Source organism: Eschrichtius robustus, chromosome 2, assembly GCF_028021215.1.
Source record: "Eschrichtius robustus isolate mEscRob2 chromosome 2, mEscRob2.pri, whole genome shotgun sequence".
NCBI lineage: Eukaryota > Metazoa > Chordata > Mammalia > Artiodactyla > Eschrichtiidae > Eschrichtius > Eschrichtius robustus.
The window spans coordinates 32,701,924-32,728,926 of NC_090825.1; the positions used below are offsets into that span (position 1 = coordinate 32,701,924).

General features: G+C 38.2%; 1 long non-coding RNA gene across 1 annotated transcript in view; it reads left to right on the plus strand.

The window, feature by feature from the left end:
* LOC137756191 (uncharacterized) overlaps positions 1 to 26,642 on the plus strand; it is a 97,396-nt gene extending 70,754 nt beyond the window's left edge. The window contains exons 3-4 of the long non-coding RNA XR_011072205.1: positions 3,272 to 3,386; positions 26,609 to 26,642. This is a non-coding gene — a long non-coding RNA (uncharacterized lncRNA). The remainder of the gene's footprint in view (positions 1 to 3,271; positions 3,387 to 26,608) is intronic.
* The last annotated feature ends 361 nt before the right edge of the window (positions 26,643 to 27,003 follow it).

The window sequence follows — 27,003 nt, forward strand, 5'->3', positions numbered from 1 at the left end:
CATGAGCCTGGTCATTCTGGGTGGGGGAAGTCAAGGAGATGGGGTGGGGCCATAGCTGCATGGAGGCTATTGTCAAGGGCCTTGCTTTTGTTTGGGGTGGTGGGTCCATCAGGCTTACTACATTACTGAAAAATTTCAGTTCAAGGACTCACTAACGAAAAGCAGACCTTGCCTTAAATGCAACAGTGATGACTCTGTCATGAACCGGGATTACGACTAATCCAAAATCCAATCCTCTGTACTCGACGATGCAAAATAAATGACAATAAAAGGGAGAGGGAGAATTAAGTTTGAGTGTTCTCAGTTTGAGAACTTTCCTTTAAATACCATTTTAGAAGTATCTGAGGAGACAATATTCTCTTTTCCCAGTGTGTGGCACTCTTCTTCCATCTGATCTCCTGCCCTTCTCAGAAAACCATTGCCTGAGAACTTAAAAGTTCCTGTCTCACTTCTCAGTCTCACCTGATGACTTATTTTGTCTGGAGTCTACCTGTTAGAAGTTAAGCAAATTATTTTATTAAAGAATCTAATCTTGAAGAGATCTTAGGAAATTGGACATGTGGGGAAATTTTGAATGATCGGGTTTTAAAAATGGAGAGGGAACAAAATATAAAGCTGACCTGCCTGATGGACTTATGACCACGGATCAACAGTTTTAGAGAGAGTAGGACCACATCTTCTACTGTGATTGACTGAATGTAGGGCATGGGTGTGTGTGTGTGTGGTCTTTTCCACCTGGGAATCTGGAAACCTGAGCGCTTGTTTCCTCCTTGTCCCTAACTTTGTGAGTTAAGAAATAATAAACAACTCCGGCTTAGATTTTCTTTTCTTTTAATATTAAGAGGCTTGAGCAGGTGGTATTTAAGCTTCTCTTTACAGAAATAGATAGATGATAGATAGATAGAGATAGAGATCTCTGTCTCTCTCTTGAAGTACCTTGGCACATTGAATAACGAGTCAAGTTTATATAACAGTATTCTTACTTTGCAAATTATTTGTTGAATACTGAATACTAAATGTCATAAGAAGATGAAGTTTCTGCTTTGGAAGTTTATACTGCAAAAGTCCTCTCTAAGTAGGCTGCAACATACATGAAATGACTGCACATTCACAAATTGCTTTTATTCAGCCTAGGTTCCCTAGGCTCTCTGCTATGCCTCAACCCCTTCCTTTCTATGTATGTTCTACTCTCTTACTTCCTCTGGAACCCTTATTTATCCCTCCTTAGAGTATTGCAAACGGGAGTCCTTGTGTAGGCAACTTGCTTAAAGGAAGAGAATTGCACATAAATTATAGTCTGTTTTACACTTTATTCTTGTTCCCTGTGATTCCTCTGCCCAAGTTGGGGGTGGGGAGGGTGGAAGTTGGGGAGGGGTAGGGAGTACTTCCATTTAAACAAAAGAAGTGTTTTGTTTTAGACTTTGCAGCTGGTTTGGCTTTTGGTGGTCATAGGTTAGGGGGAAATACATGTCTATAAAACTCAAATGAGGAAGATCATTTACAATCAGTGTTTAACATGCATTACTTCTTGTTCTCACAATAACTGTGCAAGATAGATTATTACAATCTTTATTTACAAATGAGGAAACCAAGGCTTAATGAGTTAAATAAGTTGTCTATGGTGGCAACATTAGTGAGTGGCTAGACTAGAGTTGTGGCCAGGTTCACTGACTGCAGGGTATAGCACCCCACAGGTACAGGGTGTTTGGTGAACAGATTCAAGAGAGCAGAGGTTGTGGGGTGCCCTCTTGAATTTATTCACTAAACACCCTGAACATTAGATCATTGATCAGAAAGAGAAGACATCTAATTACTGTCTACAGTGGAACTTCAGCTTCCTAACCATCATATCAAAGAATTTCAGAAAGAAAATTTAATTTTTTTGCTGAATTATAGGAAGAAAATGATTCATATTACTTAGTTAACTAATATCCTAACTTGGTTTCCCCACACAGTTGGTGATATTGTTTCTTGAAGCATCTGAATTGAATTTAGCCGTATGACTATGTAAAAGAATCACTTTTCACATCTCACTGATATTAATATGGGAGTGAATTCACTATAACCATAACAAATTCTGAAGCTAAAGGGCATGCTAAGAGAATTAAATTCAACCCTGGCTTGGCCTCTTATTACTTTTGACCTTCAGTGACAATATATCCGTGAATATGAACACATATACCTTACTTATTTCACGCAGTAAAGAATAAAATTAATAAGGTTACAAAAAAACAAAAAAAGAATGTCCCAGAAGCTTTTAATGCAGTTCTAAGATAACTTCTTTGATTTTGGCCCTTATCACCATTAGTAATTGTTTTTAAGTTTCTTTTTTTTTTTTATAAATTTATTTTATTTATTTTTATTTTTGGCTGCGTTGGGTCTTCATTGCGGTGCACGGGCTTCTCATTGCAGTGGCTTCTCTTATTGCAGAGCACGGCGTGCGGGCTTCAGTAGTTGTGGCACACGGGCTTAGTTGCTCCGTGGCATGTGGGATCTGCCTGGGCCAGGGCTCGAACCCGTGTCCCCTGCACTGGCAGGCAGATTCTTAACCACTGCGCCACCAGGGAAGCCCATTAACTTTCTTTTTTGATTTGTATTCTTTCCTCATTTTGAAGTCCAATGAGGGATGAACTCAAGGTATGAACTTAGACATACATCATCAGTGTTCAATCATATCTGTATCATTTCACTGGGCAACAGTTCTAATGCAAAATTAATGGCACATGATAGTGGCAGGAAGATGTAGATTGCTTTAATTAGTGCTATAAATTGTCTAAGTATCTGTACATAAGAATCAAATGGGATTTACATTCAGCCTCCCAAGTTTCCTTACATGATCTAATTTTTAAGATTTATTTCATGTTTTACTTATCTAACTTTGTCATTACTTGGGATATAAAGGCTTAGTAAATCAAGAAAACAAACATTATCTATATGACATAATCTGCCTCTGGAACTATAGCAAAATGGTCAACTCTAGAAGTGTTGCTGCTGGAATATTTTAATAAGCCAAGCTACATTTTATGATTTGAATGCCAATTGTGAATATATGAACTAGATACAGTTCATGGCATCTTTGGGATATAAACAGAGCTTTAACATGAATAATTTAGTTAAAACTCCTATGTAAAACTGAAGTTAGTTAGGGGTGCTAATGGACTTTCTTTAGGAATCTTTGCTAGTCACAAAGGGAAATTGCTGGGAGGATCTAAAACTGTAGCCTTAATCTAATAAAAACAACTGTTTCCTTACTCTCATCCCTCCTCTACAGTTTCTGCTGCCCCAAGTGGAGTTGATAATGTTGTGGGATTGACTTGGAAGACAAGATCAATGGACTTGGAAGAGAAGCTACAGATCCTCTTACGAACTCTTTTTTGATTAAACAGGTGAGAAAAACCGAGGCTCAGAATCCAATTAGGCAGCCTTCTGATTCCCAGTCCCTTGTTCTCTTCTCTACTCTCCTCTACTTCTGTTTAGCACCTTCAAACCACACAAGGTCAACAGCTTATTTGATACATTAAGTCACTAACTGTCTGCTTTCTACACAACCTAAATGAGGTCTCTAACAGGTTGTTGAAGAGCTGCACAGCTCTTGTTTCTACCTATAATAACAAAATTCCCCTAAAGTAAAAGATCCCTTACTCAAAAGCTATGAGAGCCAGAAATATGTATTTCTTGTTATGCAGTAACAAGTTTTGAGAAAAGAAAAATAAACTTTTTAGGTGGCTTCAAATACCACTACACTCTGTTAGGATAGATTTTTCCTAGCTTGCTCCCGTTCATCTCTTTAGGCATTTAGACTTTAAATTTTAACAGTGTTTGACTTCTATGATAATTTCATGATATTTAATGATAAGACTCTCATGCCATTGCACCCTTGAAAAATCTATATAATGCATTTTGGACTTCATAGACTCTTGAAACTAGGAAGATATTGTGGCGTAAATAAAAAATGTAAAACAAATCCACTAAGGTACACTTCTCTGTTGGATGACATACCTACTAGCAAACCACTTTTTAAGAAATGTAAGTACTCTTTAATGACATATGACTAAGAGGGCCCATTTAAAAATACCATTCGATATGTACTTAGTAGCAAATCAAAATCAAATGATTCCAGTGTCAAGGATGCCCCCTTTTCATATTCTATTATGTACATAAATGAAATTTGAAAGGGAAAAGTTTGTTTTTCTCAAAGAATGCTACATTTACTTTGAGCTCTAAGTGATTTATAAAAACAGATAGGAGTGCCAAAGTACTTTCCAGATAAATGAATTACATGCTAATTTTTAAAAGGTAATGTCTTCTAAACTATTTGTCTTATAATTTTTAGTATACAAAGTAACTATTCTGGGTAGCATCAGAGAAAAACGAGATGTGTGAAAAAAGTGGTTCCCTGCATGATAGGATATACATTAATAGGAACAGACAGAGGAAAAGCAAAGGGGCACATTTTGTCCTGAGCACCACAGCTCTCTATGTTTTAAGCCTCTCATCTAGGTCAGTTGAAGCGCTAGCCATCACAGACCTTCCCTGAGTAGTGGAATCAGTGGGAGGACCCTGACCAGGACAGCCGGCCACAGGCTCCCAGCCAGACTTCCTTTCACCTCTCCTTCCCTCTTCTCCTTCCCTTCTTCTCCCTTCTTCTCCATCCTATGATGGTACTCTTTATGGCGTTTCTCTTGGCTAATTCCTGGAATAGGTTGCCCTGGTTGGACTTTTTATAAGAAGCTATTTGAGAATGAAAACAAGGTCCTTTGTTTTTAAATTTCATTTGATCAGATGGTGCCTTGTAGAGATGATGCCTTAATGGTGGTATTTTAAGCATCCTGGGGAGGACGTAGGTGAGACATTTAAAAACACAGGCTTTCCTGGTTCCTCTACTCAAATTATACAGTCAGCCACCATAGCAAGCTGATCAGTTCCAATAATGTGAATCTCCCAGGCAGTTTGTATTTTCATTCATTTATTCATCCAACAAAAATGTACTGAATGCTGACAAAGGGCCAGACACTGTCTGAGGTGTTGGGCCAACAGCAATGAACAAGATAGGCAAAATCTTTGCCTTCATGGAATTTATAATATGACAAGTGAGATACATGTGATGCATATAATGAAATGTGAAGGACAGGTTGTTATGGGAACACAGGACAGGGAGAGCTAACGTATCTGAAGAGGCAGAGAAAGACTCTGGGATGAAGTAATAAGCCAGAAACAAGGGCTGACCAGGTAAGTTAGCCACCCAACAGAGCCCCAAATGCCTGCTATCTCGCTAGCCAAAGACATTTCTCCGCTTTCTGTCAGGCTGTTCTCGTCATTCCCAGCCTAATGATGGTTGGCACAGAAATGAGAGAAACCATAACCTTTGCTGAGGACTGACATTTATACTTCACTTTCTATTATTTACTTGGTTGATTTGGCTTGTGCTTCATTAGAGTAGAAATTTAGGACATTTTTTGTAAATGTGGTAGGTCTTCTGATCAGTTTTCATTAGTCTGAGATGAAACTGAAGGTTTGGAAAATAGATAAGTACTTAGAATTATAAAAGATTAATATATAGTAGGGGCTGAGCCAGAAAGAATGCTGAAAAATAAGGCAAAGTCAGAATATTTACTTAAGACACGACTAAACAGTTCAAAGACTAAATTCAGAACAGAAGACCTTTTAAATGACCTGGTAAGAATTATAATTCACTTTTCATTGGACACTCACTCCACACTAAAATACACACACAACACACACATACAACTCTCTCAATGACTATGTGTTTTTCTTAAGGCTAGAATGGTGCTTTAGTAATAGGAATATTTTAAACATTGTGCTGTTAGAAATTTTTGTTTTAAAACAAAGTCAATATTCTTTAACCAAATACTTTCTGGATAGCTGCAGGTGGCACTCTGCCACGCCCTAGAAATGAGGAAGGGCACAGGACAAAAGCAGTCCTGCCTCTGCACTGCTTGCAATGTATTTTGATTGTTTTACTCAAACTCAAGAGTGTTTTCACTGCTCTAAAGACTTTCAAATATGCTCTTTTATTGGAAAACTTCAAGACATTATTCTAAAATAATAGCATGTAAAATTTTGTCATCTACTTCATCTTAAGTGTTCTATAAAATACTCTCAATTTCAAACGAGTACGGTTTTCATTTGACCAATCCACCCAATAAGCACTAGATTGCTGAGAATTTTATACAGTACCTACTTTTCACATCTCAAGGGCTGACACACTGGTCTACTAGATTATTTCTTATATGACTGTACCATTAACAGATTTGAGGAAGTTTATTTTCTTTATTGGACCCATTGTTTCTTTAATGCCTTTTTAAAAAATTATTAATTCTTGTTAGGTAGCAATCACAAGTCAGGCCCTCTCCTATGTCTGTCTCTTTTGCTTCTGTACGTGCCATTTTTTCTGAGTTTGAACTCTAAGAAGAAAAGCATCATCATGTTTTACTCCACTCAGCACAAGTTTTGTAGGTGAAAGCAAGATACTCTGGGCAGAAAGCTAATTCAAGTAAGATTAAGTATGTGAAGAAGAAGCTAGATAGACCTCCTTTTAGAAAATATTTAATGAGTGTAAGACAAGTGTATATAGGAGGCACTAGTTAAAATATGAAGGAGTTAGTTTTAGAATAGGCAGGTGCTAATTTTAACAAGGGAATAAAACAATCTGTGAAACTCATTAATTTTAATGACTGGTATAGACCTCCAGTAATCTTTACATCAGGGTTGTTAAACTCTGCCCTGCAGGACAAATCTGGCCCATGGTCGCTTTTTGTAAATAAAGTTATAGTGGGACACAGCCTTGCCCATTCCTTCATGTACTGCCTGTGGCTGCTTTGACGCTATAATGTCAGAGTTGAGTAGCTGCAGTAAAAACTACATCACCCACAAAGCTGAAAATATATACTATCTGCCACTTTACAGAAAAACGCCCACTCGAAATAATTTTGCTTTGTTTCTCCTTTTTTGATTGACAGTAGATCAACTTCTACTATTCAAAGACAGTTGTCCAACAGAAGCCTTCAGTGTTATATAAAATTGGGCAAAAGAATCAGATTTATAAACCGATCATGAATCATATTGCCTTTTACTACAGACAGTAAGTTATATGATATACGAACCCAACTGATCTCTGCAAAATTATCTGGAACTCAGATTCAGGGAGGCAAAAGTTTGTAAAAATGCAAACTTCAGAGAAATATTGTGTCTCATTATGAAGCGAAATAATTCAGAAATACCTCTGTGACTTTTTTCACAAACACAGATAGATATAATGATTACACCCTCAGGCAGCAATCTATTTCAAAAAGAATAGGCTATGAGGATAAGTACATCTGCTTTGAATTCTTATTGATTTTCTAAGTCAGTGTTTATACAACAAATGACCTGATTACTTGCAAATGTCAACTTCATCTAGGACTCAAGTAGAAAAAAATGCTAATTGAATGACTATTGTGAAATGTATGTTTCATAGGTTTGTACATGACTCAGGCTTAATCCATCAAAAATCATCTTCCTGTCTAAATTATCTACCTTTCCAACCTATGGTTTTTTTGATGAGTATCTTTATATTCCTATTCTTTATATAGCTTTCTTTTCTTTATAGTCCTATAACCTCATGCCTGAGCTTGATACATGGGTATATGATAAAATAACAATACTAACCTATATCAAATTATATCAAATATAAATTATTATAGCTTATACAGAGCATGTGACTATTATCTGATCCCCTCAACAACTCCCTGAGATAGAGCAGATATCCTCAATTTGTATGTGAAGAAACTGAAGCAGAGAGAAGGTAAATTCTTTGTCTATAGTTTAATAATAATAAGTAGAATCAGTACAAAAAGCAGGTTTTTTTCCTACATCCAGGGCTTATGTCTTTGAATCTACTGCCTTCTCACACAGAGAGAATCAGGTTATCTTTAATCTGTGAAATATCATGATATATAACCATTATGTTTATTACTATTACTGTCATTCATAATGCAATAGTTGGTTTTCCCACTGTGAACACAGGCTAAAATTTGAGTGTTGAGAGGATCACAATAAATAGCTTTGTTAAAAATATTTGTATAACTTGTAACTCTGATTTAATCAGGCACCATACTTTATTTTCATGGAACTAGTTTAAGGGTACCCTGAGAGAATCAATGGGTTGGGTGGGATCATTATAGAAATTCCATTTGTATATTATTTTATTATCTCTATAAAGCAAATTGTATACATTTGCAAGATAGCAGCAGATTTTTAAGGAGTAAGGGTGAGACACAAAGGCCAATGATATTTAATTAAATTTGTAAGCTCATTTCTTTCTTTCTTTTTTTAATTTTTTTTAAACTGAAGTATGATTGACCTACAACACTATGTTAGTTCCAGGTGCACAACATAATGATTCAATAGGAGTTATATGGTTTCAGGTCTTATGTTCAAGTCTTTAATCCATTTTGAATTTATTTTTGTTTACGGTGTGAGAAAGTAGTCCAGTTTGATTATTTTGCATGTAGCTGTCCAGTTTTTCCAACACCATGTATTGAAGAGGTCGTCTTTCCCCCATTGTACATTCTTGCCTCCTTTGTAATAGATTGACTAATAAGTGTGGGTTCATTTCTGGACTCCCTATTCTGTTCTACAGACCTATATGTCTGTTTTTGTACCAATACCATACTGTTTTAATTACTGTACCTTTGTAGTATAGTTTGAAATCAGGGAGCATGATAACTCTAGCTTTGTTCTTCTTTCTCAAGATTGCTTTAGCTATTCAGAGCCTTTTGTGTTTTGTGTTCCAAACAAATTTTAGAGTTATTTGTTCTAGTTCTATGAAAAATGCCATTGGTATTTTGATAAGGATTGCATTGAATCTGTAGATTGTCTTGGGTAGATGATCATTTTAATAATATTAATTCTTCCAATCCATGAGCAAGGTATGTCTTTCTATTTGTCTTCGTTGTCTTCTATTTCTTTAATCACTGTCTTATAGTTTTCTGAGTACAAGTCTTTTACCTCCTTGGTTAGATTTACTCCTAGGTATTTTATTCTTTTTGAACATTTTGGTACATGACTCTTTTTGAATTATGGTTTTCTCAGGGTATATGCCCAGTAGTGGGATTGCTGGGTCGTATGGTAGTCCTATTTTTAGTTTTTTAAGGAACCTCCATACTGTTCTCCATAGTGGCTGTATCAATTTACATTCCCACCAACAGTGCAAGAGGGTTCCCTTTTCTCCACACCCTCTCTAGCATTTATTGTTTGTAGATGTTTTGATGATGGCCATTCTGACCGGTGTGAGATGATATCTCATTGTAGTTTTGATTTGCATTTCTCTAATGATTAATGATGTTGAGCATTCTTTCATGTGTTTGTTGGCAATCTGTATATCTTCTTTGGAGAAATGTCTATTTAGGTCTTCTGCCCAGTTTTGGATTGGGATGTTTGTTTTTTTGATATTGAGCTGCATGAGTTGCTTGTATGTTTTGGAGATTAATCCTTTGTCAGTTGCTTCATTTGCAAATACTTTCTCCCATTCTGAGGGTTGTCTTTTCGTCTTGTTTCTGGTTTCCTTTGCTGTGCAAAAACTTTTAAGTTTCATTAGGTCCCATTTGTTTATTTTTGTTTTTATTTCCATTTCTCTAGGAGCTGGGTCAAAAAGGATCTTGCTGTGATTTATGTCATAGAGTGTTCTGCCTAGGTTTTCCTCTAAGAGTTTGAAGGTGTCTGGCTTTACATTTAGGTCTTTAATCCATTTTGAGTTTAGTTTTGTGTATGGTGTTTGTTAGGGAGTGTTCTAATTTCATTCTTTTACCTGTAGTTGTCCAGTTTTCCCAGCACCACTTATTGAAGAGTCTGTCTTTTCTCCACTGTATATTCTTGCCTCCTTTATCAAAGATAAGGTGACCATATGTGCGTGGGTTTATCTCTGGGCTTTCTACCCTGTTCCATTGATCTATATTTCTGTTTTTGTGCCAGTACCATACTGTCTTGCTTACTGTAGCTTTGTAGTATTGTCTGAAGTCAGGGAGCCTGATTCCTCCAGCTCTGTTTTTCTTTCTCAAGATTGCTTTGGCTATTCAGGGTCTTTTGTGTTTCCATACAAATTGTGAAATTTTTTGTTCTAGTTCTGTGAAAAATGCCAGTGGTAGTTTGATAGGGATTGCATTGAATCTGTAGATTGCTTTGGGTAGTGGAGTCATTTTCACAATGTTGATTCTTCCAATCCAAGAACATGGTATATCTCTCCATATGTTTGTATCATCTTTAATTTCTTTCATCAGTGTCTTATCATTTTCTGCATACAGGTCTTTTGTCTCCTTAGGTAGGTTTATTCCTAGATATTTTATTCTTTTTGTTGCAATGGTAAATGGTTGGTTTTCCCACTGTGTTTTCTTAATTTCACTTTCAGATTTTTCATTATTAGTGTATAGGAATGCAAGAGATTTCTGTGCATTAATTTTGTATCCTGCTACTTTACCAAATTCATTGATTAGCTCTAGTAGTTTTCTGGTAGCATCTTTAGGATTCTCTATGTATAGTACCATGTCATCTGCAAACAGTGACAGCTTTACTTCTTCTTTTCCAATTTGGATTCCTTCTATTTCTTTTTCTTCTCTGACTTCTGTGGCTAAAACTTTCAAAACTATGTTGAATAATAGTGGTGAGAGTGGGCAACCTTGTCTTGTTCTGGATCTTAGTGGAAATTGTTTAAGTTTTTTAGCATTGAGGACGATGCTTGCTGTGGGTTTGTCATATATGGTCTTTATTATGTTGAGGAAAGTTCCCTCTATGCCTACTTTCTGTAGGGTTTTTTTCCTAAATGGGTGTTGAATTTTGTCGAAAGCTTTCTCTGCATATATTGAGATGATCATATGGTTTTTCTCCTTCAACTTTTAGTATGGTGTATCACATTTGTTGATTGGAGTATATTGAAGAATCCTTGCATTCCTGGGATAAACCCCACTTGATCATAGTGTATGATCCTTTTAATGTGCTGTTGGATTCTGTTTGCTAGTATTTTGTTGAGGATTTTTGCATCTGTGTTCATCAGTGATACTGGGCTGTAGCTTTCTATACTAATTTTGTATCCTGCAACTTTACTGTATCCATTTATTAGTTCTAATTGTCTTCTGATGATGTGTTTAGGATTTTCTATATATGGTATCATGTCAACTGCAAACAGTGACAGTTTTACTTCTTCCTTTCCAAGTTGGATTCCTTTACTTTATTTATTTATTTATTTATCTTCTCCAGTTGCTGTGGCTAGGACTTCCAATACTATGTTGAATAAAAATGGCAAGAGTGGACATCCTTGTCTTGTTTCTGATCTTAGAGGAAATGCTTTCAGCTTTTTATCATTGATTATGTTGTTAGCTGTGGGCTTGTCATATATGCCCCTTATTATGTTGTGTTATGTTCCCTCTATGTCCACTTTGTTGAGAGATTTTATCATAAATGGATATTGGATTTTATCAAAAGCTTTTTCTTTGCAGCAACTGAAATAATCATATGATTTTTATTTTTCAATTTGTTAATGTATTGTATCACATGGATTGATTGATGATGGTGTGTGATTCTTTTAACATGTTACTGAATTTGATTTACTAATATTTTGTTAAGAATTCTTGCACCTATGTTCATCAGTGATATTGGTTTATAATTTTCTTTTTTTGTATGTTGTGTCTTTGGTCTTGGTATCAGGGTAATGCTGGCCTTGTAGAATGAATTCAGAAGCATTCCTTCCTCTTCAATATTTTGGGAATAGCTTCTTTAAATGTTTGGTATGTAAGCACATTTCTTATGTAAGCTAGTATATCCTTCTTTGTAGCTTCATGTTATATCCCCAGAATTTTTATTATTCTCCTTTATCATTAAAGAACACTTGAGCATATATTGATTGAATATGCTCCTATAATAAATATGCATATTTTCATTATTCTATGATTATTCTATGATACATATATAATGTATTTATAGTCTAATATATTATGCAAATTTTAAATAAAAATGAAATAGAAACAAAATAGTATGAGAAAATAATTTTAAATTAGTTTCTAATTTTAGCTATTTGCAGTCATCCTGTCTCTTCCCTTCCCCCGTAAACAAAAACAAAAACAAAAACAAAACTGAGCCCATACGGATTGCTTGACTGCGATTTTTGGAAGGGAAGGAATGTGATTAAAAGTAGATCAGGAGGAGGAGAGAAGATGGCGGAAGAGTAAGACGCGGAGATCACCTTCCTTCCCACAGATACAGTAGAAATACATCTACACGTGGAACTGCTCCTACAGAACACCCACTGAACGCTGGCAGAAAACGTCCGACCTCCCAAAAGGCAAGAAACTCCCCCCGTACTTGGGTAGGGCAAAAGAAAAAAGAAATAACAGAGACAAAAGAATAGGGACGGCACCTGCACCAGTGGGAGGGATCTGTGAAGGAGGAAAGATTTCCACACACTAGGAAGCCCCTTCGCGGGTGGAGACTGCGGGTGGCGGAGGGGGGGAGCTTCGGAGCCACGGAAGAGAGCGCAGCCACAGGGGTGCGGAGGGCAAAGTGGAGAGATTCCCTCACGGAGGATCAGTGCCGACCAGCACTCACCAGCCCGAGAGGCTTGTCTGCTCACCCGCCGGGGCGGGCGGGGGCTGGGAGCTGAGGCTCGGGATTCGGTGCTAGCCGAGAGGGAGTCCGGGAAAAAGTCTGCAGCTGCCGAAAAGGCAAGAGACTTTTTCTTCCCTCTTTGTTTCCTGGTGCGCGAGGAGAGGGGATTCAGAGCGCCGCCTAAACGAGCTCCAGAGACGGGCGCGAGCCGCGGCTATCAGCGCGGATCCCACAGCAACAGGGGCGCAGAGGAAAAAGCAGAGAGATTCCCGCACAGAGGCTCGGCGCCGAGCAGCGCTCACCAGCCCAAGAGGCTTGTCTGCTCCCCCGCCGGGGCGGGCAGGGCTGGGAGCTGAGGCTCAGCTTCGGTCGGATCGCAGGGAGAGGACTGGGGTTGGCGGCGTGAACACAGCCTGAAGGGGTTAGCACACCACAGCTGGCTGGGAGGGAGACCCGGAAAAAGTCCGCAGCTGCCAAAGAGGCAAGAGACTTTTTCTTGCCTCTTTGTTTCGCGGCGCGCAAGGAGAGGGGATTCAGAGCGCCGTCTAAACGAACTCCAGAGACTGGCACGAGCCACGGCTATCAGCGCGGACCCCAGAGACGGGCGTGAGACGCTGGGGCTGCTGCTGCCGCCTCCAAAAATCCTGTGTGCGAGCACAGGTCACTCTCCACACCGCCCCTCCTGGGAGCCTGTGCTGCCCGCCACTGCCAGGGTCCCGTGATCCAGGGACAACTTCCCCGGGAGAACGCACGGCGCGCCTCAGGCTGGTGCAACGTCACGCAGGCCTCTGCCGCTCGCCCCGCCTCCTCCGTACCCCTCCCTCCCCCCGGCCTGAGTGAGCCAGAGCACCCGAAGCAGCTGCTCCTTTAACCCCGTTCTGTCTGGGCGGGGAACAGACGCCCTCAGGCGACCTACACGCAGAGGCGGGTCCAAATCCAAAGCTGATCCCCAGGAGCTGTGCGAACAGAGAAGAGAAGGGGAAATCTCTCCCAGCAGCCTCAGAAGCAGCGGATTAAAACTCCACAAACAACTTGATGTGCCTGCATCTGTTGAATACCTGAATAGACAAGGAATCATCCCAAATTCAGGAGGTGGACTTTGGGAGCAGGATATATTAATTTTTCCCCTTTTCCTTTTTTTGTGAGTGTATATGTATATGCTTCTGGGTGAGATTTTGTCTGTATAGCTTTGCTTTATAATAGCTTTATTTTACTTCACTATATTATAGCCTCTTTCTTTCTTTCTTTCTTTCTATTTTTTCTCCCTTTTACTCTGAGCCGTGTGGACGAAAGGCTCTTGGTGCTCCAGCCAGGCATCAGGGCCGTACCTCTGAGGTGGGAGAGCCAACTTCAGGACACTGGTCCACAAGAGACCTCCCAGCTCCACGTAATACCAAATGGCAAAAATCTCTCAGAGATCTCCATCTCAACATCAAGACCCAGCATCACTCAATGACCAGCAAGCTACAGTGCTGAACACCCTATGCCAAACAACTAGCAAGACAGGAACACAGCCCCATCCATTAGCAGAGAGGCTGCCTAAAATCATAATAAGGCCACAGACACCCCAAAATACACCACCAGACGTGGACGTGCCCACCAGAAAGACAAGATCCAGCCTCATCCACCAGAACTCAGGCACTAGTTCCCTCCACCAGGAAGCCTACACAACCCACTGAACCAACCTTAGCCACTGGGGACAGATACCAAAAACAACGGGAACTACGAACCTGCAGCCTGTGAAAACGAGACCCCAAACACAGTAAGATAAGCAATATGAGACGACAGAAAAACACACAGCAGATGAAGTAGCAGGGTCAAAACACACCAGACGTAACAAATGAAGAGGAAATAGGTAGTCTACCTGAAAAAGAATTCAGAATAATGATAGTAAGGATGATCCAAAATCTTGGAAATAGAATAGACAAAATGCAAGAAACATTTAACAAGGACGTAGAAGAACTAAAGAGGAACCAAGCAACGATGAAAAACACAATAAATGAAATTAAAAACACTCTAGATGGGATCAATAGCAGAATAACTGAGGCAGAAGAAAGGATAAGTGACCTGGAAGATAAAATGGTGGAAATAACTACTGCAGAGCAGGATAAAGAAAAAAAAATGAAAAGAACTGAGGACAGTCTCAGAGACCTCTGGGACAACATTAAGTGCACCAACATTCGAATTATAGGGGTCCCAGAAGAAGAAGAGAAAAAGAAAGGGACTGAGAAAATATTTGAAGAGATTATAGTTGAAAACTTCCCTAATATGGGAAAGGAAATAGTTAATCAAGTCCTGGAAGCACAGAGTCCCATACAGGATAAACCCAAGGAGAAACACGCCAAGACACATATTAATCAAACTGTCAAAAATTAAATATAAGGAAAACATATTCAAAGCAGCAAGGGAAAAACAACAAATAACACACAAGGGAATCCCCATAAGGTTAACATCTGATCTTTCAGCAAAAACTCTGCAAGCCAGAAGGGAGTGGCAGGATATACTTAAAGTGATGAAGGAGAAAAACCTACAACCAAGATTACTCTACCCAGCAAGGATCTCATTCAGATTCGATGGAGAAATTAAAACCTTTACAGACAAGCAAAAGCTGAGAGAGTTCAGCACCACCAAACCAGCTTTACAACAAATGCTAAAGGAACTTCTCTAGGCAAGAAACACAAGAGAAGGAAAACACCTACAATAACAAACCCAAAACATTTAAGAAAATGGGAATAGGAACATACATATCGATAATTACCTTGAATGTAAATGGATTAAATACTCCCACCAAAAGACACAGGCTGGCTGAATGGATACAAAAACAAGACCCATATATATGCTGTCTACAAGAGACCCACTTCAGACCTAGAGACACATATAGACTGAAAGTGAGGGGATGGAAAAAGATATTCCATGCAAATGGAAATCAAAAGAAAGCTGGAGTAGCAATTCTCATATCAGACAAAATAGACTTTAAAATAAAGACTATGACAAGAGACAAAGAAGGACACTATATAATGATCAAGGGATCGATCCAAGAGGAAGGTATAACAATTGTAAATATTTATGCACCCAACATAGGAGCACCTCGATACATAAGGCAAATACTAACAGCCATAAAAGGGGAAATCGACAGCAACACAATCATAGTAGGGGACTTTAACACCCCACTTTCACCAATGGACAGATCATCCAAAATGAAAATAAATAAGGAAACACAAGCTTTAAATGATACATTAAACAAGATGGACTTAATTGATATTTATAGGACATTCCACCCAAAAACAACAGAATACACGTTTTTCTCAAGTGCTCATGGAACATTCTCCAGGATAGATCATATCTTGGGTCACAAATCAAGCCTTGGTAAATTTAAGAAAATTGAAATCGTATCAAGTATCTTTTCCAACCACAACGCTATGAGACTAGATATCAATTACAGGAAAAGATCTGTAAAAAATACAAACACATGGAGGCTACACAATACATTACTTAATAACGAAGTGATCACTGAAGAAGTCAAAGGGGAAATCAAAAAATACCTAGAAACAAATGACAATGGAGATACGACGACCCAAAACCTATGGGACGCAGCAAAAGCAGTGCTAAGAGGGAAGTTTATAGCAATACAAGCCTACCTCAAGAAACAGGAAACATCTCGAATAAACAACCTAACCTTGCACCTAAAGCAATTAGAGAAAGAAGAACAAAAAAACCCCAAAGCCAGCAGAAGGAAAGAAATCATAAAGATCAGGTCAGAAATAAATGAAAAAGAAATGAAGGAAACAATAGCAAAAATCAATGAAACTAAAAGCTGGTTCTTTGAGAAGATAAACAAAATTGATAAACCATTAGCCAGACTCATCAAGAGAAAAAGGGAGAAGACTCAAATCAATAGAATTAGAAGTGAAAAAGGAGAAGTAACCACTGACACTGCAGAAATACAAAAGATCATGAGAGATTACTACAAGCAACTCTATGCCAATAAAATGGACAACCTGGAAGAAATGGACAGATTCTTAGAAATGCACAAACTGCCGAGACTGAACCAGGAAGAAATAGAAAATATGAACAGACCAATCACAAGCACTGAAATTGAAACTGTGATTAAAAACCTTCCAACAAACAAAAGCCCAGGACCAGATGGCTTCACAGGCGAATTCTATCAAACATTTAGAGAAGAGCTAACACCTATCCTTCTCAAACTCTTCCAAAATATTGCAGAGGGAGGAACACTCCCAAACTCATTCTACGAGGCCACCATCACCCTGATACCAAAACCAGACAAAGATGTCACAAAGAAAGAAAACTACAGGCCAATATCCCTGATGAACATAGATGCAAAAATCCTCAACAAAATACTAGCAAACAGAATCCAACAGCACATTAAAAGGATCATACACCATGATCAAGTGGGGTTTATCCCAGGAATGCAAGGATTCTTCAACATACGCAAATCAATCAATGTGATACACCATATTAACAAATTGAAGGAGAAAAACCATATGATCATCTCAGTAGATGCAGAGAAAGCTTTCGACAAAATTCAACACCCATTTATGACAAAAGCCCTGCAGAAAGTAGGCATAGAGGGAACTTTCCTCAACATAATAAAGGCCATATATGACAAACCCACAGCCAACATTGTCCTCAATGGTGAAAAACTGAAACCATTTCCACTAAGATCAGGAACAAGACAAGGTTGCCCACTCTCACCACTATTATTCAACATAGTTTTGGAAGTGTTAGCCACAGCAATCAGAGAAGACAAAGAAATAAAAGGAATCCAAATCGGAAAAGAAGAAGTAAAGCTGTCACTCTTTGCAGGTGACATGATACTATACATAGAGAATCCTAAAGATGCTACCAGAAAACTCCTAGAGCTAATCAATGAATTTGGTAAAGTAGCAGGATACAAAATTAATGCACAGAAATCTCTTGCATTTCTATACACTAATGACGAAAAATCTGAAAGTGAAATTAAGAAAACACTCCCGTTTACCACTGCAACAAAAAGAATAAAATATCTAGGAATAAACCTACCTAAGGAGACAAAAGACCTGTATGCAGAAAATGATAAGACACTGATGAAAGAAATTAAAGATGATACAAACATATGGAGAGATATACCATGTTCTTGGATTGGAAGAATCAACATTGTGAAAATGACTCCACTACCCAAAACAATCTACAGATTCAATGCAATCCCTATCAAACTACCACTGGCATTTTTCACAGAACTAGAACAAAAAATTTCACAATTTGTATGGAAACACAAAAGACCCCGAATAGCCAAAGCAATCTTGAGAACGAAAAATGGAGCTGGGGGAATCAGGCTCCCTGACTTCAGACTATATTACAAAGCTTCAGTAATCAAGACAGTTTGGTACTGGCACAAAAACAGAAATATAGATCAATGGAACAGGATAGAAAGCCCAGAGATAAACCCACGCACATATGGTCACCTTATCTTTGATAAAGGAGGCAAGAATATACAGTGGAGAAAAGACAGCCTCTTCAATAAGTGGTGCTGGGAAAATTGGACAGGTACATGTAAAAGTATGAAATTAGAACACTCCCTGACACCATGCACAAAAATAAACTCAAAATGGATTAAAGACCTAAGTGTAAGGGCAGACACTATCAAACTCTTAGAGGAAAACATAGGCAGAACACTCTATGACATACATCACAGCAAGATTCTTTTTGACCCAGCTCCCAGAGAAATGGAAATAAGAACACAAATAAACAAATGGGATCTAATGAAACTTAAAAGCTTTTGCACAGCAAAGGAAACCATAAACAAGACCAAAAGACAACCATCAGAATGGGAGAAAATATTTGCAAATGAAGCAACTGACAAAGGATTAATCTCCAAGATTTACAAGCAGCTCATGCAGCTCAATAACAAAGAAACGAACAACCCAATCCAAAAATGGGCAGAAGACCTAAATAGACATTTCTCCAAAGAAGATATACAGATGGCCTACAGACACATGAAAGAATGCTCAACATCATTAATCATTAGAGAAATGCAAATCAAAACTACAATGAGATATCATCTCACACCGATCAGAATGGCCATCATCAAAAAATCTAGAAACAATAAATGCTGGAGAGGGTGTGGAGGAAAGGGAACCCTCTTGCACTGTTGGTGGGAATGTAAATTGATACAGCCACTATGGAGAACAGTATGGAGGTTCCTTAAAAAACTACAAATAGAACTACCATACGACCCAGCAATCCCACTACTGGGCATATACCCTGAGAAAACCATAGGTCAAAAAGAGTCATGTACCAAAATGTTCATTGCAGCTGTATTTACAATAGCCAGGACATGGAAGCAACCTAAATGTCCATCGACAGATGAATCGATAAAGAAGATGTGGCACATATATACAATGGAATATTACTCAGCCATAAAAAGAAATGAAATGGAGGTATTTGTAACGAGGTGGATGGAGTTAGAGTCTGTCATACAGAGTGAAGTAAGTCAGAAAGAGAAAAACAAATACAGTATGCTAACACATATATACAGAATCTAAGGAAAAAAAAAAAAAAAGGCCATGAAGAACCTAGTGGCAAGACGGGAATAAAGACACAGACCTACTAGAGAATGGACTTGAGGATATGGGGAGGGGGTGGGGTGAGATGTGACAGGGTAAGAGAGTGTCATGGACATATATACACTACCAAATGTAAAATAGATAACTAGTGGGAAGCAGCCGCATAGCACAAGGAGATCAGCTCGGTGCTTTGTGACCACCTAGAGGGGTGGGATGGGGAGGGTGGGAGGGAGGGAGATGCAAGAGGGAAGAGATACGGGAACATATTGTATATGTATAACTGATTCACTTTGTTATAAAGCAGAAGCTAACACACCATCGTAAGGCAATTATACTTCAATAAAGATGTTTAAAAAAAAAAAAAAAGCAAGAACCAAGTATATACTGGCTACAATAGACACTTTCAATTAAAATACAAAATGGATTGAAAGTAAAAAGATGAAAAATGATGCAAAAAAAGATGCAAAATGTAAGTATAAAAAAAAACCTGAAGTGCTTCTAATAATATTAGTCAAAATGGACTTCAGAACAAAGGGTATTACTAGAGGCAAAAGGAACTTTCCATTACTCTAAAAGGATCAATAAAATCAGGAAGAAATGAAAAAAAAAAAGAAAAAGTAGATCAGTGTTTTCTTCCTTAATTTCTATGTAGCTCTTTGTGACACTTATTACTACTGGTTATCATAGCTGAGGAAGATTCCCATAATTGTATGCAAACCCGAATAAAACAAGTGCTTTATTGGCTGCTTTACTAACTCAGGATACTATTATTTTTAAATGTCAGTCACAAATTAAATAAAGGGCTTATTTGGTGATTTTATCAGTAAATTTATATAGTCCTTAAGGTCAATTGTTTATTCATGCAAAACAATCAGATTTTGTACAATTTTAATAAATTAGTTCAAAATCCACTGAAATTCCTCACTTGAAAATTTTTTAAATGAGTCAGTTAATTTTATGTCCAGGTGATTTTTTTCCAATGTTTTTGCACATTGCACACAAAGTTTTATTAATTTATTTCTGCATCCAATCATGTAATAATGGAAATTTCTCCAAACATCCATTTTCAACATACTCTTTCTACAGCACAGATATTTTTAAAAAACCAATTACTTCTTCAGTGATTAAAAAAAAGTCTTCTTTACAATAAGGAGATGGAAAAAGATCTTTTATTTTTTTCCCCAAATACATCCTAGGTAACAGCTTACGAGATCATTACTTGTCACCCCCTTGCCCCCATGTGGCTAACAAAGACAGAAGAAGAAGTCAGCTCTGCCATTTTTTTGGTTGACTGCTTTTGTTTATATGTGTAATAATAATGATATTATGTTCAATCCCTAGTTTCTTGGAAAAAAATTTTATGGACCTTCCCCATTTTAAAAATAAGTATTACTTTAATTAAAACCACATAATATAATTTACTAAACCACTTAACTGGCTAGCTTTAAACCCGTGGGACTCTTACTCTTCCATCAGGATAATTCTCTTCTTTATGTTACAGAGGTCTGAGTGAGCCTGACAGCATCAGCTTTATATTAATATTAGCTGAGCTTAATTTTGTATTTTTTCATAACAGTTAAATATACAATAGCGTTCCAAAATTTTCTTCTCTTGTTCTAGTCTAGTAGATGACCTTATACATCAATGCATGCACACAGCCCATTTTGGAGCAAACATGGATCCATGGTTCTACTGGTGAGACAATTGTAGTTGACTACAGAGCATTTGAAATGCAGATGCCTAAGCACTGACACCAAGCCTCTGGAATCAGATCCAAGGGTTGGAACCCCACTTCATTTAATGTATGAATCTAGAGCTTATGGAACACCAGGTCCTGGGGCAACAGTGTATGCCCCCATTCTGGTACCCTTTTGAGTAACTGCAGGAACTTTGGCAGCACTGGAGTTTGTCATACCTCAGAGCCTAGAGAATTGTAATGACCTGTTTTACCCTAGGATCATCTCTGTGACAGCTGCAGAAAATGAGTCCTGAGTTTTCAAAAATACTTCCAGCAGGATAGTAGCAAAGCTGGTCCAAAGGTGATGACAAACAGGACTGCTGCTTTCATTTAGAGCTCTTACTCTTAAACCAGGCTAATTAATGCGTGAAGTCACTACAGCTTTCCATCAAAGTGAACTTTACTTGAACCTGTTTCAAAGGAAAATACAAGGGGCTGACATGGATGCATAAAATTTTGATAATTTGGACATTAAAAAGAGCCAGATGTCCTTTTATTAAATATATACTCCTATTCTGAGCACAGTCAGTATTAAAGGAGGTGAGTAGGGATGGGAACATTCGAAACAGAAGCAATAACACAGTGTAGTTGTTGCTGGAACATTTTTAGTTCTTGGATATGATTACAGGTGTATCTTTGATGCTGGAAATTGAAATTATTTTATACAAAGTTGTTAAATATCTATGTCTAAGAAAAAAACAAGTTGTGTTACAGTTCATGATATGTACCTTTTGTCAGAGACTAGCCAGATGTTTACCAAAGGCATTTATTTTTCTTTCTGGATAAGCAGTTAGGCTACAAATCCCATTCTCCCTTGCAATCAGGTCTGGTCATGTGACTGAATTATAGCCAATGGAATATCAGTGGAAGAGTGGATGCTACTTTAACTTTTTTTTTTTACTTAATTAATTTATTATTTTTGGCTGTGTTGGGTCTTCGTTTCTGTGCGAGGGCTTTCTCTAGTTGCGGCGAGCAGGGGCCACTCTTCATCGCGGTGCGCGGGCCTCTCACTATCGCGGCCTCTCTTGTTGCGGAGCACAGGCTCCAGACGCGCAGGCTCAGTAATTGTGGCTCACGGGCCCAGCTGCTCCGCGGCACGTGGGATCTTCCCACACCAGGGCTCGAACCCGTGTCCCCTGCATTGGCAGGCAGATTCTCAACCACTGCGCCACCAGGGAAGCCCCGGTGCTACTTTAAGGCTTGGGCTATAGAATCTTTCTGTGCATGATTGTTTCTTCCTCTGTCTGCTAGCCAGCTTCTGAGAACCTGCCAAAGACCCTGGAGATGGCCTAGTTGTAAGATGGAAGGAGCTGGGTCCCTGAATCACTGATTAGAAGATTCCACAGTAAACACATCATTGGACTGTGATGGACTCTGTATGGATGTCCAGTGGATTGTGCTAAGCCACTGAGAGCTGTCTGGTTATGCAGCAAGACATTCTGCTGGCTGACACACCGTGTACCAGGCCCTTTCTCTTCTGCAAGCTCATGCCACATCAGTGCCATGTACAAAAAAGAAATGGTCAAGTATATTTAAAGAGATGGAAGATACTATCCTTGAGTGGTAACTTGAAAAATCATAAGGTGAAGAGCAGTGTTATGTACAGGAGGACAATTCTTCTAAAAAGGAATTTGGAGTTTTGGGTAAGACAACTTTGAATTTATAAAATTGATTTTTTTATGTAGAATAATATGAAACACAATAAAACCCCTTCCTTCTCCTTCCAGACGTACCATCTCCTTCTTGGTTTGTTATGGTGTACAAAGGCCCCTTTAGCTTAAGAGGTTATCTTCAGAAATCTGGTACTAAAACACATATTTTAACTAAAAGGGAACAAAGTTATGGGGACCACCTTTTTTCTAAAATACTGCGCATGTGTTCATTTATCCTAGGAGCTTGTCACTTTGGAAATCAGAGAGTATAATATCTAAATATACAGAAATCCTTCAGCGGGATTTCTCTTTATTAATATCCAAATAAAAAGCTTGAGCTTCCAGTCTACATTTTGTGAGAAGTCTCCATGCTCTCTCAAATTATGGAATTTCACAGGGGATTATATTATTGGGTTTATTCCTTAGTCCATATTTCTGATAATTCTGAGTTATTAATCATGTCAATTGTTGCCTCATTTCCTTGGCTGTCTTCTTTTCTTCACACCACTCTGGGTACCATTCTTCCTTCCACTCTTCTTTAATTCCTCAAAATAATAATGTAAAACTTTTGAGTGCATCTGATTGTGAAGACAATGATACTTTGCCCTGCTGACATCATGGATAAGTGGAAACTTCTTTCAATAAATAGAGAGAACAATCACTACATCCTGAGATAAGTCCAACAGCAAAACAAAACCAACAGCAAGAGCAGCAACAACAAAATAGGTTTCTGGGGATTCCCTGGTGGCGCAGTGGTTGAGAATCTGCCTGCCAATGCAGGGGACACGGGTTCGAGCCCTAGTCTGGGAAGATCCCACGTGCCGCAGAGCAGCTGGGCCCGTGAGCCACAATTACTGAGCCTGTGCGTCTGGAGCCTGTGCTCCGCAACAAGAGAGGCCGCGATAGTGAGAGGCCCGCGCACCGCGATGAAGAGTGGCCCCCGCTTGCCGCAACTAGAGAAAGCCCTCGCACAGAAACAAAGACCCAACACAGCCATAAATAAATAAGTAAACATATACTTTAAAAAAAAGTAGGTTTCTGATTGAATTCTAGTCTTCGGAAGAAATGAAAACTCTAGCATTCGCCTTAAGTTGCTGACTTCCTAACACAAAGAGCTTTATTCCTGAATTTTGCAATGTAGTACCTGATGATATGAAGACATTTGTGGGTCTGATATTCATGTAAGAAAATTGTTTTACATTATGAATAGATGAAGTCTAAACTCGGTAATATGGTTAAACTTTTATCATAAAGTACCTTTTATTTTTTTATTTTTTATTTTTAACATCTTTATTAGAGTATAATTGCTTTAAAATGGCATGTCAGTTTCTGCTTTATAACAAAGTGAATCAGTTATACATATACATATATCCCCATATCTCTTCTCTCTTGCATCTCCCTCCCTCCCACCCTCCCTATCCCACCCCTCTAGGTGGTCACAAAGCACCTAGCTGATCTCCCTGTGCTATGCGGCTGCTTCCCACTAGCTATCTATTTTACGTTTGGTAGTGTATATGGGACCTAATGAAACTTAACAGCTTTTGCACAGAAAAGGAAACCATAAACAAGATGAAAAGACAACCCTCAGAATGGGAGAAAATATTTGCAAATGAAGCAACTGACAAAGGATTAATCTCCAAAACATACAAGCAACTCATGCAGCTCAATATCCAAAAAAAAAAAACAACCCAATCCAAAAATGGGCAGAAGACCTAAACAGACATTTCTCCAAAGAAGATATACAGATTGCCAACAAACACATGAAAGAATGCTCAACATCGTTAATCATTAGAGAAATGCAAATCAAAACTACAATGAGATACCTGTTTTATTTTTATTTGATTAGCCAGTCTTCTAAAGTCTAGATCCCTTGTAATCCTTTGCAAATAACTTTTTTTTTTCGTTTTCAAATCCTTCCTCTCTAAAGGAAACCCTCCTACACTGTTGGTGGGAATGCAAGTTGGTGCAGCCACTATGAAAAACAGAATGGAGGTTCCTCAAAAAACTAAAAATATAGCTGCCATATGATACAGCAATCTCACTCCTGGGCATATACCTGGACAAAAATATAATTCAAAAAGACACATGCACCCCTAGTTCATAGCAGCCAAGGCATGGAAGCCAAGACACGGAAGCAACCTAATGTCCATCAACAGATGAATGGATAAAGAAGATGTGGTACATATATACAATGGAATACTCTCAGCCATAAAAAAGAATGAAATAATGCCATTTGCAGCAATGTGGATGGACCTAGAGATTATCAAACTAAGCGAAGTAAGTCGGAAAGAGAAAGACAAATGCCATATGATATCACTTACATGTGGAATCTAAAATATGGCACAAATGAACTTTTATGAAACAGAAACAGACTCACAGACATAGAGAACAGACTTGTGGTTGCCAAGGGAGGGGTGGCAGGAGAGAGATGGGGTTGGGAATTTGGGGTTAACAGTTGCAAACTATTATATTTAGAATGAGTATGGTCCTACTGTATAGCATAGGGAACTATAGCCAATATTCTGTGATAAACCATAATGGAAAAGAATATAAAAAATGCATATATATATATAACTGAATCATTTTGCTATACAGCAGAAATTAACACAACATTGTAAATCAACTATATTTTAATTAAAAAATTAAAATCTGGGAAAAAACCCCAACAAATACTTCATCTCTGAGTATGAGAAAACAGAGAAATCTTTCCACAAATTTAAGGGATTTATATGTTTAGAGAAATGAAGGAACATATTTTTCTTCTCCTATTTGACCAGGAACGTATGTTTTCTAAAAGCATGTGGTGACTGACCCTACAAACATAATTTCACAGGTATTTGGGAAACCATTTCAAGTGAATAAATTCATGCTAGTTGAAGGCAGAAAATAGTTTTCTTTCTTAAAAATCAGAGCTGAATCCAGCACACTGTCACCTAATATAGTAGCAGTAATTTTAATACAAGAATATTATTACATACAATAAAATAAAATAAAACATAATTCAGAAATTCTTGTTTTGTGTTTCTCAGTATGATGTGGCCCAAATCCTTACCAACGTGGGCCTCTTTTCTCATGTTCTTTTTTTTTTTTTTTTAATAGATCTTTATTGGAGTATAATTGCTTTACAATGTTGTGTTAGTTTCTGTTGAACAACAAAGTGAATCAGCTATAAGTATACATATATCCCCATATCCCCTCGCTCTTGCGTCTCCCTCCCACCCTCCCTATCCCATCCCTCTAGGTGGTCACAATGCACCGAGCTGATCTCCCTGTGCTATGCAGCTGCTTCCCACTAGCCATCCATTTTACATTTGGTAGTGTATATATGTCAGTGCCTAAAGATGTGTTTACTGTAGAAATAGTCCATATGGTTCTCTAGTAATGAAGAAGCTGGACACTGGTCTGTCATCTCAAGCTCACAAACATGAAGACAATTCCTGGCTGCTTATTTTTTGCTGTAGCCCTGGTTGGGCCCCCCCCAATTATAGGTGAGCACACATAGAATTTTCCAAATGAAGACAAGTGCGTACTGCTGGACTGTTGGGTCCTGCTGTCTGTTGTGCATTTGTTATCCGTTATTTTGGAGTCTCCATTCCAGACTCAATTTTCATTTGCAAGGATTACTACATTAAAAGCAGTAGCTCTATTAAGTCAAATATGCAATAACAGAGCTACCTGCTTTCACAGGGAAGGAACTATAGGAAGAGGGCCTATACCGCCAAAAAACAAACCATAAGATCCTTATTTTATCTCAGAGTGATAGGAAAAAATAGTGAAAACAAGAGGGAAACTACTGGCAACTGAACCCACTTCCCATTTGAACAACTTAGATCCTTACAGACATCGAGTTCTGGCTCCATTGGACCTTTCTGAATCTGTACCTAGGGAAGGGACTCAGGATTTGGAAAAAGTTCTCCCAGTGGGATCAGTGTTTGACCAAGTTCTATTAAGATTATTTCAATGTTTACTCTATGCTTATTCAGTTACGAATAGATTCTAGTATTTAAATTAGAAGTAGGATGATGTTCATTGTATTATGTTTTTCTTCTCCATTGCAGATGACTTTTTGAAAGCGGGCCTGGAAAGTTGAAGTAGAAATGTGTCTTTGAATTTGTCTCTAATGAAATGGAAATGGATTCCAAGCTATTGGAAATTTTGGTTCCTTCTAGAAGAGAAGCAGGGCTGCCCAAAACAACAACAAAAAATGGGGAATTGCTATATAGTAAGTGGGATAAATAAACTGGTACAAGGTTCCTTATGGGATGATTTTTTTAGCTAAATTTGTCTTCACCCTTGACCCTCTTCCTTCCCACTCAAAGAGGGAATCAACCTCATGTCTTCTTTTCCTGGCCTCATTCCAATGATGCCAAAAAAGTTGCTCAATTTAATAAACTTAGGGAAATATGTTGGTAAAACCATCTTGAAATCATAAAAGTAGATATTCAGTTGATTG